We start from the raw sequence: 14439 nt of genomic DNA, 5'->3' as shown, positions 1-14439 counted from the left end.
TGGTAATGCCTCCAGAAGTTCCTTTATTGAATAAGATTGTTTTGTCTGTCCTGGGTTTTTTGTTCTTCCATATAAAGTTGATTATTGTTTTCTCAAGGTCTATGAAGAATTTTGTTGGAATTTTAATTTGGATTGCGTTGAATTTATAGATTGCCTTTGGTAGAATTGCCATTTTTACTATGTTGATCCTACCCATCCAAGAGCTTGGGAGATCCTGCCATTTTCTGGTGTCCTCTTCAATTTCTTTTTTCAATGCCTTAAAGTTCTTGTCAAATAGATCTTTCATTTCCTTGGTTAGAGTTACCCCCAGATACTTTTTGCTGTTTGTGGCTATCATGAAAGGTAAAGTTTCTCGCATTTCCCTCTCTGCTTCTCTATCCTTTGTGTATAGGGGGCTACTGATTTTTTTGAGTTGATCTTGTAACCTGCCACATCACTGAAGGTATTTGTTATCTGTAGGAGTTCTTTGGTCGAGTTTTTGGGGTCACTAATGTACACTATCATATCATCTGAAAATAATGAAAGTTTTACTTCCTCCTTTCCAATTCAACTCCCCTTGATCTCCTTATGTTGTCTTATTGCTAGTGTTAGAATTTCAAGAACTATGTTGAAGAGATATGTTGAGAGTGGACAGCCTTGTTTTGTTCCTGATTTTAGTGGGATATTTTTGAGTTTCTCTCCATTTAATTTGATATTAGCTGTTGGCTTGCTATATATTGCTTTTATTATATTTAGGTATGATTCTTTTATCCCTAACTTCTCCAAAACCTTTATCATAAAAGGGTGTTGAATTTTGTCAAATGCTTTTTCCACATCTAATGAAATGATCACATTTTTTCTTTCAGTTTATTTATATGATGGATTACATTGATAGATTTTCTTATGTTGAACCAACCCTGCATCTCTGATCTTAATGGCTATATTTTTAATGGATTTTTGGATTCTGTTTGCCAGAATTTTATTGATATTTTTGCATCGATGTTCATGAGTGAGATTGGTCTATAATTCTCTTTCTTTGTTGGGACTTTGTGTGGTTTTGGAATCAGGGTAACTGTAGCTTCATAAAAAGAGTTTGGCAAAGACTCTTCTGATTCTGTTATGTGAAACCCATTAAAGAGTATAGGTATCAGCTCTTCTTGGAAGTTCTGATAAAATTCTGCATTATAAATACCAGGTGCTGGGCTTTTTTGGGTGTGGTGGGTTTTTATGACAGCTTCTATTTCCTTATGACTTATAGGTCTATTTAAATAGTTCACCTGGTCTTGATTTAATTTTGGTAAATGGTACTTATCTAAAAACAAGTCCATTTCTTTTACATTTTCCAACTTTGTGGCATATAAGCTTTTGTAGTAATACCTAATGGTTCTCTTAATTCCCTCAGTGTCTGTTGTTATGTCCCCCTTTTCATTTCTGATCTTGTTAATTTGCATGATTTCTCTCTCCCTTTTGATTAGTTTGGATAAAAGCTTGTCAATCTTTTGACTTTCTCAAAGAACCAGGTGTCTGTTTCATTGATTCTTTGGATTGTTTTCTGTTTCTATTTTGTTGGTTTTAGTCCTCAGTTTGATTATTTCCAGTCTTCTACTCCTTCTGGGTGAGTCTGCTTTTTTTTTTCTAGAGCTTTCAGCTATGCTGTAAAGTTTCCAATGTGAGCTTTTTCCGTTTTTTTAATGTGGGCAGTTGGAGCTATGTACTTTCCTCTTAGCACTGCTTTCATAGTTTCCCATAGATTTGGGTATGTTGTGTCTTTATTTTCATTGAATTCTAGGAAGATTTAATTTCTTTCTTTATTTCTTCCCTGACCCAGGGGTGGTTCAGAAGTTGACTGTTCAATTTCCATGAGTTTGTAGCCTTTCTGGGGGTAGAATTATTGTTCAGTTCTAACTTTATTCTATGATGATCCGAAAAAACACAGGTGGTTACTAATATTTTTTGTATCTCTGGAAGTTTGCTTTTTTAGCAAGTATGTTTTCAATTTTTGAGAAGGTTCCATGAGATGCTGAGAAGAATGTATATTCTTTCCTATTTGGGTGGAATGTTCTATAGATGTCTGTTAAGTCCATTTGATTCATTACCTTCATTAATTCTCTTATTTCTCTGTTAGGTTTCTGTCTGATTGACCTGCCCATTGGTGAGAGTGGAGTGTTGAAGTCTCCTAGTATTAGTGTGTGGGGTTTGATGTCTGCCTGGAGTTCTAGTAATTTTTTTTACATAAATGGGTGCATTTATAATAGGGGCATGGATATTAAGGTTTGAGACAATATCCTGATGAATTGTTCCTGTTATGAGTATAAAGTGTCCATCTCCATCTATTCAGTTTGATTTTAGTTTGAAGTCAATTTTGTTAGAAATTAGTATAGCCACACCTGCTTGTTTCTTTGGTCCATTTGCTTGAAAAACCTTTTCCCAATCCTTTACTCTAATACATGTTTGTCTTTGTAGCTGAGGTGTGTTTCTTGTAAACAGCAGAATGTTGGATTCTGTTTTTATATCCAATCTCATAGCCTGTGCCTTTTTATAGGTGAATTGAATCCATTGATATGAAGTGATAGTAATGACCAGTGGCTTTTAAATATGATTATTTTTTCTTCTTTTTTGGTAGTAGATTTTGTGTGTTTCTCTTCTTTGAGTTGTGCTGGTGAAGGGTTGCTAGATGTCTGAGTTATTGTGGGCATTGTTGGATTCCTCGGGTTGTGATTTTCCTTCTATTACTTTCTATAAGGCTGGATTTGTGGCTATGTATTGTTTAAATTTGTTGTTATCTTGGAATATTTTGTTTATTCCATTGATGGTGAATGAAAGCTTGGCTGGATATAGCAGTCTGGCCTTGCATGCATGTTCTCTTAGTGTCTGCAGCACATCTATACAAGGCCTTCTGGCTTTCGTGGTTTCCACAGAGAAGTCAGATATAAATCTAATTTGTTTACCTTTATAAGTTACTTGACATTTTTCCTATGCAGTTATTGATATTCTTTCTTTAATCTGTATGTTTTGTGTTTTGATTATTATATGGGAAGGGGATTATTTTTGATCCAGTCTATTCAGTGTTCTGTATGCTTCTTGAACCTTCATAGGCATATCCTTCATTACGTTGGGAAAGTTTTCTTCTATAATTTTGTTGAATATATTTTCTGGGCCTTTGAGCTGTAATTCTTCTCCTTCTTCTACCCCTATTATTCTTAGTTTTTTTTTTTATTGGACAATAAAATGGTTTTTTTGGTTTTTTTTATTTTTTTAAATTTTTTTTAGTTTTTTAGTTTTTTTTTTATTGTGTTCCAAATTTCCTGGATGTCTTGTGGTGAGAATTTGTTGGATTTGCTGTTTTCTTTGATCATTGTGTTTATTTTCCCTATAGTGTCTTCAGCATCTGAGATTCTTTCTTCTATCTCTTGTATTCTGTTGGTTATGATTGTCTCTGTAGTCCCTGTTTGTTTACCTAGATTTTCCATATCAAGTCAGCCCTCAGTTTGTGTTTTCTTCTTTGCCTCCATTTCAGTTTTCAAGTTGAACTGTTTCCATTATCCGTTTGATTGTTTTTTCTTTGTTTCCTAGGGTATATTTTAGATATTTATTCATTTCTTCAAATCTTTTGCTATTCTTCTCATCCATTTATTTAAGGGAGTTTTTCACATCCTGTTTAAGGGACTCTATCAGTTTCATACTGTCTATTTTTTCTACTTCTTCTGGATTAGGGTGTTCAACTCTTCCTGTTGTATGTTCGCTGGGTTCTGGTGTTATCATGTTGTTTTTTAGATTGTTGGAGGAATTCTTGCATTGGTGCCTGCACATGTCTTCCTTCAAATGCTCTCCGATGGATCTTCTGGTATAAGATCAGGGCGTCTTGCTGGCCAGGCTCCTCGCAGACAAAAGGCCTAGCTTGCTAGGCTCAGTGAAACAAAGGAACTCCCTCCCCGTTGCACTCAACACCCTGTCCCAGCCCCCAAACAGGCTGAGCTGGGGGATCTTCTGGCCCTTAAGAAATGAAGGGTTCCCTGGGGGCAAGCTGGGATGGGATAAGAATAGAGAGGCAGTAGTCATGGAGAGATGCTCCTGCAGAATGACCAGAAAGTTTAGGGGGTTGAGGAATGTCTGTGCTCCCTTTCAGGGGCTTCTGCCACCACTAGTAAAGAAGACACTCATCCCACTGATGGATCTTCTGGTATAGATCAAGGCCCCTTGTTGGCCAGGGACCTGGCAGACAAAAGGCCTAGCTTGCTGCTTGCAGGATTAGTGAAAACAGGGAGAGGACTCTTGGAGGTCTAAGGACCCAGCAAATAAAAGGGCAAACTTGGGGCCAGAGAGGAGGTTTGTGCAGAGCCAGGAAGACCCTGCAGCAGGAGCTGGAGGTGCTATGAACTCCACTCCGGCTGAGCAGGTGCACACTCACCCCTCAGGGTGGGTATCCTCAGTGTAGGGGCAGGAACTGTTCCTGGGCCAAAGACCTCACAGACAATAGGGCCGGCTTGGGGGGCAGGGATGTATGGAACAGAGAAGCCCCTGCAGCAGAAGCTGAAGGGGACCAGTGATCCTTTCCCAGTTTTGTGCCCCTCCAGGGATGGCACCCACTCAATGGTCTGAAAGTTTGTCCTCAGCACAGGAACAGGACTCTTGAAGGTCAAAGGACCCCACAGATAAAAGGGTGAACTTGTGAGGGGGGTTTGCGGAGCGAAAAAGTCCATGCAGCAGGAGCTGGAGTTGCTCTGCACTCCCCTCCGGCCAGGCGGGTGAACGCTCACCCCTCTGGGTGGGTAGCCTCAGTTTCTAAATTTTCTACAATGGACATTTATTACTTTTATGATGAGTGTTATCTTCACTGAACTCAAGCTGCATAAAGTAATTTCCAGGTATTCACATAAAATGGAAAAGTAATTATTTCTTGGTTAAAGCCTATCAGAGAAAACCCACACATTAAATCATAAAATATTGTGTACAATAACACAGAACAACTAGCAAACCTTTGGAGGTATCAATGGTGTTTTTGAAATGGTTAGCTGAAGGAACAATTAAACAATGGTCATTAACAGAAGAGAAACTGCACCATTAGAATAGCAGCTACAAGAACAACTATATACTCACCATATGGAAGAATCAACAAGCCTTTGGAAATCTCCTGTGATTGTTATTGAAATCTGGAAATCAGAGAATGATGACACATCTAATAGCTGTCAACATTGTAATTTAACCTATAGGTCCTTTACAATCTGAATTCTTTTGCCTTCTTTATTGCGGCGAACTCCCTGACCAGCAGGAAAAGATGATCACCAGATGAGGATTCTTCCCAAATCACGCTTTATTGGAGCCTCTTGGTTGAAGGGAGAGCAGAAGCGAGGGGCCCCAAGCGCCAAGCGGCTGCTTATATAGGGGGTAAGGGAATGAGTCGTGCCTGGATTGGCCGATGCGCGCCTGCCGATGCTCCTGGCCACGGGATTGGCCCTAAGCACATCATCGTCACTGCACATGCGAGAGGCACGGTTCCACTGCATTGCCTAATATGGAGCTGTCCAGCAAACGAGGCCGGGGCCAAGCGCCATCTTGTAATGGCAGCCACTCAATCGGCTCCCAGCAGCTCCCCCTGTTTGTTTTTCTCTGTAGGCCAGTGAGAAGGTCTTACACCCGTTCAGGTCCTCACCTCATGATGCGAGGACCGATCAAAGAGGCCCAAAACTCCTGGTACTCCTTCTCCCGTGCAATGGAATAAACTCCTGGGAGGTGCAAAGGCAGTACTCAGAGTAAAAATGCATACCTTCCTCAGTGCAATGGAGAATTTCTCCCTGAGAGTGCAAAGGCTATGCAAGGAACAAACCTACTGGCCTTTTAACCATACTTGGGGTGAATCGCCATTCTCCAAAGTGACTAATGCTTGTAGAACCGCAACCTTATCTCGAGATGTTTGAGCTTGGAGGTGGCATATTAGCCAAAGGCAGACTATACATTCTCCCATGCAGCATGCAAAAAACAATCCTTATATCCAAAAACCTTTTGTTGCAGCCTCTAGTGAAATTAGCAGGGGCCCATTGAGGCCCAGAATAGCCTGTACCATTACTCACTTTGCACTTATTAGTGGCATTGGTAGCACAACTAAAGTTGCTCTGTCCAGCCTGCCCTCCCTGAAGTAACACAAAAAGGGGAGAGATAAGAGCAACTGCCATTAACCCTGCAGAGGAGCCATTATAGGGCATTAGCAGATTTTAAGAAGGTTCCATTGAACCAAAAAGCCTGTAACATGGGGAGGCCCAAATCCTTGTTGGTAATAAAAAAGCGGGGGAAAACCACGGCATTGTGGCAAACAGGAATCGGCTTAGGGAAGGCAGACAGTATTCCCCATCTCTGCTCCGCCTGAATCCGGATTGTCATCGCCACCATCATCAGGAACAGCAGCGGCGTCATCTTCTACCGGATCATGGCCTTCCTCCATTGGCTGGGGAGCAATTGAATCATCCTTAATGGTTCTTGTCAGTCGGCACGGAACCCAGTGAGGCACCTCTTGACCCTGTGGGAAAACACAAATAGCTCCCCTGGATCTTCTGATGACAGGATCCGGGCCATACCATTTGTTATCCAACACATCCTTCCACATGACGGCCTCTCCTTTATCTTCAAGGGTCATTGCAGCATGCTGATCAGCAGCTGTCCTGCCCCGGCCGTCAACTATCAAAAAGTTAAAAGTAAAGAGTGCCAGTGCAACTCTGTTCCTGGGGGAAGCTATCTCTGCTATTCTCCCTTTCTGTTTCTGTAGGAGTTCTTTAAGGCTTCTATTTGCCCTCTCCACAATCCCCTGACCTTGGGGATTGTAGGGTATGCCAGTGGAATGTTCCACCTGAAGCTGTGCACAGAAGGCGCGGAAACCTTTTGAGGAATAAGCAGGGCCATTGTCAGTTTTAAGGCGGGTGGGTTTGCCCCAAGCTGCCCAGGCCTCTAGGCAGTGGGTCTTGACATGGGTGACGGGATCCTCCATCACCGGGTATGCTGAGGCTAAGCGTGCCCGTGCTCTGGCTAATATAATGGCAACCCCTTCCTGGTTCAGCTGCTTGTGCACCTAATGGCAGTGCCGAGGGGCGAGACACACCCTCCATCAGTGCGCGAGCACAGGGTGGGTTATAGGCTGGGGGACGGTGATAGTCCCGCTAATACCTTTCTTCCTCATACTTAGCAGCCTCCTCCTCTAGCTCCCCCTCTTCCTGTGAGCTGAGTTCATCCTCCGACAAATTTAAGTCAGTGAAATCTGTGAGGAGTAGGTAAAGCCGGTTTTTCTGCTTTTCATCCCCTTCCTCCCGTTGAGGGTCCTCTTGAGTTTCTTCTCTAGGTATACCCTTTATCTTTCTATCCTTTTCCTTTTTACTATCCTTTTTATCTTTATTCTTTTCTGTCTAGACCTGCCTAAGTCCCCCCCTTTTGAATCCAACTCTGATAGGCTGTCCTGGTGTGCTTGCTGTGCCCTCCTCCCTTCCCTGCGCAACCAAAAGCAGCACAGAAAAACAGCAATTATGAGGGCCACAAAGATCAAGCAAAACACCTCAGGTGCAACCCCAGAAATCATCATACCTGGGAGACTCACTGACGTCGCCGCTCCGCGTGTCAAGTTCTGAATCCTCTTTGGCCCCTCACTCTGTACCAAAGCTTGTCCCAGCGTCCCGGGTTTCCGGCACCAGTTGCGGCGAACTCCCTGACCAGCAGGAAAAGACGATCACCAGACGAGGATTCTTCCCAAATCACGCTTTATTGGAGCCTCTTGGTTGAAGGGAGAGTGGAAGCGAGGGGCCCCGAGCACCAAACGGCAGCTGCTTATATAGGGGGTAAGGGAATGAGTCGTGCCTGGATTGGCCGATGCACGCCTGCCGATGCTCCTGGCCACGGGATTGGCCCTAAGCACATCATCGTCACTGCACATACGAGAGGCACGGTTCCACTGCATTGCCTAATATGGAGCTGTCCAGCAAGCGAGGCCGGGGCCAAGCGCCATCTTGTAATGGCAGCCACTCAATCGGCTCCCAGCACTTTATTATCTCAAGGACGGCCTCTTATAGTTAATAATTTAAAAGATTTTTTTCATTATACCTTTACAAGAAAAGGACAGAGATAAATGTGCCTTCACAATGCCTACTTATAATAATTTTCAGCTTACAATGTGATATCAATGGACTGTCCTACAAGGAATGCTCAACAGCCCCACCCTATTCCAATACTTTGTAAGTCAGTAAGTGGATATAATACAAAAACAATTTCCCAGATCTTTAATTTACTATTACATGGATGACTTTTTGCTATCTTATTCAAATGTAGATACTTTAGAAAAAAAATGTTTGAAGAAGTAAAGAAAGTTTTGAATAAATAAAGACTACAAATTGCTCCTGGAAATAAATAAGGAGGAGATTCTGTCAGTTTCCTAGGTTATGAAATAGGTTTACAAAAATTAGAACACAAAAGGCACAAATTAGGAGAGACTAATTGTGGAACCTTAATGACTTACAAAGATTGTTAGGAGACATTCCTAGTCAATGATCAGCAGTTAGGATAACATCTGATCTAGTAATTCATTTAAACAAAACCATAGAAGGTAACAAAATCCCAGGGAATTACCAGGTAAAGCTGAGAAAGAATTAACTGTGCTTGAAGAGAAATTACAGGAGCCCCATATGGATTGGATGGATTCAAATAATAATTGTGTTCTAGTCTTATTGCCTTCCTGAATTTCCCCTATAGGAATATTAATGCAAAAGGAAGATATTATCTTCGAATGGATTTTTTAACCAAATAAAATGACTAAAAAAATTGAAAGCTTGTGTGGAAAAGGTCTCTGAAATAATTAAATAAGGGAAATTGAGACTTTGTCAACTAGCAGGTATACTCCCAGCAGGGTGACTCTGAGAAGATTCTCAAAAATAAGATGAGACCTAGGTTCAATAATAAGAGTAGGGTAGAGGTGGAGAAATATTTCAGTGGTTAAAAGTGCTTGTTATACTTGCAGAAGTCCTAAGTTTGGTGGCACCCACGTGGTAGCTCACAAGTATCTGTAATTTCAGTACAAGGAATCTAATGAACAGTTCTGGACTCAGGACCAGGCATGCACAAGGTACACATACATATATTCAAACCAAACACTCATATGCATAAAATATTATAAATAAAAAATTTAAAAGGTGAGGCAGCTGCATGTTTAAGATCAAATAAATGACAAAAGAAGGTGTATGGAAGAAGTCGTTTTCGACTATCTGAACAGAAGAACGATAAAAGATGCACAGAAAAGCAAAGGAGAAATGGGTAGGGATAAAAGAAAAGAATAGGAGGGAAAAGGGAAGATGTTACTTCCTCAATGCTTTCATAGTGTTCATTATCCCTGAAGCCTAGTGATGAGGCTTTGGCATGGAAGTCTTTTCACATATTAGTATTGATGGCACTATTTCTTTGTGATCCAAGGACTTCTTGTATGTGCAATATGATTTTATACATATACAAATTCTTCTAGCATATTCAAACATGCAAAATATTATTATAAGAAATATTTTCCATGCTATATGACAGATCTTCAGAAATTATCTGTGACTTTAACCTTTTATTCCACTCTCCCTTCTACCTTCTTACTATCCAGTCCTGGCAACCAACAGGATACTCTTTTGTTCTGAGCTTAGATTTTTGAAGTTTTGCATATAAATGTGATTATCCAATATATCTCTTTCCAGGATAGCCATATTTTACTTATCACACACTTTTCTAGGTTATTCATGCCGCAATGACCATATTTTCTTTCATTCATAAGTTGGAAAGTATTCCATTTTGTGTATAAATTTATCTGTCTGTGGACACATACTGATTCCATTTATTTGTTATGAATATTGCTATAATGAAAATGTGCATGCAATATCTTTTTGGAAACACTAATTTCAGTACCCATGAACATATAATAAGTAGAATTGCTGAATTATATGATACCTCTTCTTTTTATTTCTGAGAAACCTGCAGATCATTTTGCAAAATTGTTACACTAATGTATATCTATTGTTATAGTATTCAAGTGTCCTCCTCTCTCTCCTCATCATGGCCAACATTTTTCTTTATTTTCTAGGAGCCAAATGAACAAGTATGAGGTTATAGCTTGTATTATTTTATTCTCCTGATGCTTAGTGATTTATAAAAAAAATGTATACCTTTTGGTATTTATGTGTCTTCTTTCAAGAAATATTTGAGATTCTTTGCTCATGTTTTAATTTGATCTTCTGTGTTCTTGCTCTCAAATGGAAACCTTCATCATTTTATTGAAATGACTTTTTGTACATCATCTATTCTTAAAATATTTGGGAAAAATCAATTGACTGTAATTTAACTTTTAGGATACCAATTGTATAAAATAAAAGCTTCTATTTGAGTACTAGCTCAATTTTTCTGTGTCCAATGACAACAGAACTGGACCAAGATGATGACAAATTAAAAAGAAAAAAATAGATTATATTATTTAATTTTAATATTTAGTACATACAGAGTGAAGGGGAATAAAAATGAAGAGAGGGGAGACTAGAAAATTCAATTACATTGCAATCAGGTAATTTTCACAAGCTTGGTCTAGAAATTTTTGCCTCTAGCCCAGTGGTTCTCAGTCTGTGAATCACAATCCCTTTTGCGAACAATTCAGTCAAAGGGGTCACATGTCAGATATCTTGATTATGATTTATTTACATTACAATTAGTAACAGTAGCAAAAGGTAAAGTCATGAAGCAGCAATAAAATAATTTTATGGTTGTGGGTCACCACAGCATGATGAATTGTATTAAATGGTTAAATCATTAGGAATGTTGGGAACCACTACTCTAATCAAATCTGGGGTACCAAAGTACTAAAATCTGATAGCACAACATTTTATGCTTGTAACCTGTGACCAAATTCATGCCAGAACTAAATGACCAGTCAAAAGTGTTTTTTTTTCTTTCTTTCTTTCTTTCTTTCTTTCTTTCTTTCTTTCTTTCTTTCTTTCTTTCTTTCTTTCTTTCTTTCTTTCTTTCTCTTTCTTTCTTTTTATTTGTTTCTTCTTTTTTTGATGTGGAAATGTCTTCTATCTATCTGTTGCTTTCATTGCTTAATTAATAAAGAAAACTGCATGGCCTAATAGGGCAGAATTTAGATAGGCAGAGTAGACCAAACAGAATGCTGGAAAGAAGGGAAGTGAGGCAGATGCCTCAGACAGATGCTATACCTCTCCTCTCCAAGATGGATGCAGGTTAAGATCCTTCCTAGTAATCCACCACCTCGTGGTGCTACATAGATTATTAGAAATGGGTTAATCAAGATGTGAGAATTAGCCAGTAAGAGGCTAGAGCTAATGGGCCAAGCAGTTTTTAAAATAATACAATTTGTGTGTTGTTATTTCTGGTGTAAAGCTATCCAGTGGCTGGGATCTGGGCAGTGGGAAGTGGCCCGCCATTCCTCACTACACTTTTTTTTTTTTGACACAGAGTCTCTCTGTGTAGCACTGACTTTCTTGGAACTTACTCTATAGACCAGACTGGCCTCATACTTGGAGATCTACCTGCCGTTGCCTCAAGACATAGGAATTAAATGTGTGTGCTACTATGTCTGGCTTCCTGATTTTATTTTCATGTCATGTTCATGCATGGTAAAGATTGTGGTGTCTCACAATAACCTCCCAGGACAAAACTCATCAATGTGTACTGACCTCATTTACATTAAGGTATTGCTGCTATGTAACTACTAGTAAAGTTCTTCACCCTAACCAAATGAGTAAGTCTACAAAGCGGAGACTCCAGCAGCTTGATTGCTTTTCACGATAGGCTGCACTCCTTTTACTGCCAGTGAATCCTCTTATATTGCATGAAATTAACCTATTTCTTTTCTTCCCTGATATAAAAAGTAAATTTATTCTCTGCCTATAAATCTCTTTCCTCCACAATGATAAACAGTGTACTACAATGTAGACTGTAGTAATCAAAAATATGGTGTTGATAAAAGGAGATAGATAGATGGATAGATAGATAATCACAACATAATAAAGGTTCTAGAAAAATAGACACAAATAAAGTAAACTGAAAATTAATAGACATGATAGAAATTCAATGGCAAAAACTGGAATAGAGAAACCTTGATTACCTATTTTCTGACTGTTTCCTGAGGAACCATAAATGTAAAAAATACGTCTATCATTCCAGATAAGGCAATGATAGCAGCACAAAGTGATGATTCTACATGTATCTACATTTGGGTGCAGTTCAGTTTTTGTCAGCTTGACCCAATCTTCTATAAGACTGGTTTATATATAAGTCTGTGGGAACATTTTCTTGATAAATAATTAATATGGGAAGTCCATTCTGGATAGTTTCACCTATAGGCAGGTGGTACAAGATTGTATAAGAAAGCAAACTGAGCAATCCAATATACAGCATTCCTCCAATGTCTCTGCTTCAGTTCCTGCCTACAGCTTCTTGCTTTGTATTCCTGCCCTCCTCTTTTGTCAATGATGGCCTATTACTGGGGTATGTAAGCATGATAAACACTTTTTTCTACCAATTTATTATGGACCTGGGATGTTTATTAAAACAATTGAAACACAATTAGGACACTTGGTGAAGCAGTGAGTGTATTGTGGAACATGAGTGAGGGATTACTTACAAGAAAAATATTGACTTAAAAGGAAGCTGCATAATCAAAAAGTCCAGTGCTACATAAATGACTCACAGAAAGTTGCTTCCCTGGAGTTCAGGGAGCAACTCACAGGTAAATCCACAGATAAAGTCTCTTTGGCTGTGCAATTGTTTATTCTATACTCTATAGAGTTTTATGAGTTTTGGATGTATGAATCTTTTTTTTTTACTTTGATCTCATGAGACTTCTGCTTATTTGCTGGATGAAATTTCTCAAGTTGGGGGAAGTAGCTATATAACATTGCTGTGCTGAAAACCATTTCTCTAGTCTTATTTAATAGCTCTCATGTTAACAATACACAAAATCAATCCAATAACCTAAATACTGAAAATGAAATATTATCAAACTTGGAGACAAAAACAACAACAACATCAAAAAAGCCTGCGTGATCTGTGTTTGGAAGTAAACTTTTATAAACAATATCAAATTACAATACATTGAGGAAAAATTGAAACAGGACTCATCACACCTAAATTTCAGGTTTATAAAATATCTTACATAAAGAGTATCAAGATGGAGTGAAAAGATGAGAGTTGGAGATGCTATCCACTTCCACCTGTTGGGCAGACACTGCAGGAGCCACTGCTACTATGGATGATTGGGAGGATCTGATGTATCAGGCAAAGCTGGCAGAGTAGGCTGAGTGATTTAATGAAATGATGGAATCAATAAGGAAAGCAGCAGAGATGGATGTGGAGCTCATAGTTGAAGAATGAACATTTTTATTTGTTGCATATAAAAATGGCTTGGAGCCAGAAGAGCATTCTGGAAAATAATCAGCATCATTGAATAGAAGGAAGAAAATAAGGGAGGAGAGGACAAACTAAAGATGATTCAGGATTACCAGCTAATGGTTGAAAATTTGCACAAATTAATCTGTTGTGACATTCTAGATGTACTGGACAAACACCTCATTCCAGCAGCTAATACTGGCAAGTTCAAAGTTTTCTATTTTAAAATGAAAGGGGACTACCGCAGGTATCTGGCTGAGTTTGTTATAGGAAACGACACGAAAAAGGTCTCAGGAAAGAACATTGTGGCTTACAAAGCTGCTAGTGACATACTAATAACAGAACTTCCTACAATGCACCCCATTTGTTTAAGTCTTGCACTCAAATTTTCCGTATTCTACCATTAAATTCTTAATTTCCCTGACTGTACCTGCAGGTTGGCAAAAGCATCTTTTGATGATGCTATTGGAGAACTGGACAGGCTGAGTGAAGAAGGCTATAAGGATTCTAAGATTATCATGCAGCTGCTATGTGATAACCTGATGTTTTGGACCTCAGATATGCAGGGATGCTGTAAGAGACCAATTGTTTGCTTCCCGGCTGCCCAGACTCCAGAAATAATTTATCTTCAATATTGTTTGGCCAGTAGCTTAAGCATATTTCTCACTAACTATTACATACTAATTTAACTCAACTCCATTAATCTGTGTATGACCATGTGGCAGTGGCTTACCAGCAAAGTTTCACCATGTTTGTCTCTGGCAGTTGCTCCATGGCTTCTCTTTGATTTTGCCTTTGTTCTCCCAGCATTCATTTTAGTTTTCCTGGCCTAGCTCTACTGTATCCTATCATGGCTCAAGACAGTTTATTAACCAATGGTAATCACAACATAAAGAAGGGAATCCCATATCATAGGGCAGTGGTGAAGAGCAGAATAAAGAAGCATTGCCGGATGTGGAATATGAAAATCAGTGAGATGTATTAAAAGCAACAAGAGAATACATCTCTGATCACTCTCCCTCCCCCTTCCCCTTGGAAGTTCCACATTTTAACTAAGTACTA

At 39.3% G+C, this 14439-nt stretch overlaps 1 pseudogene; it reads left to right on the top strand.

Moving 5' to 3' along the window:
• Window positions 1–13236: 13236 nt before the first annotated feature.
• On the top strand, window positions 13237–14066 carry LOC130868560 (14-3-3 protein epsilon-like; annotated as a pseudogene).
• Window positions 14067–14439: the final 373 nt, after the last annotated feature.

The sequence above is a fragment of the Chionomys nivalis genome, chromosome X (genome assembly GCF_950005125.1).
Source record: "Chionomys nivalis chromosome X, mChiNiv1.1, whole genome shotgun sequence".
Taxonomy (NCBI): Eukaryota; Metazoa; Chordata; class Mammalia; order Rodentia; family Cricetidae; genus Chionomys; species Chionomys nivalis.
This window is presented reverse-complemented; position numbering and strand designations above follow the sequence as displayed.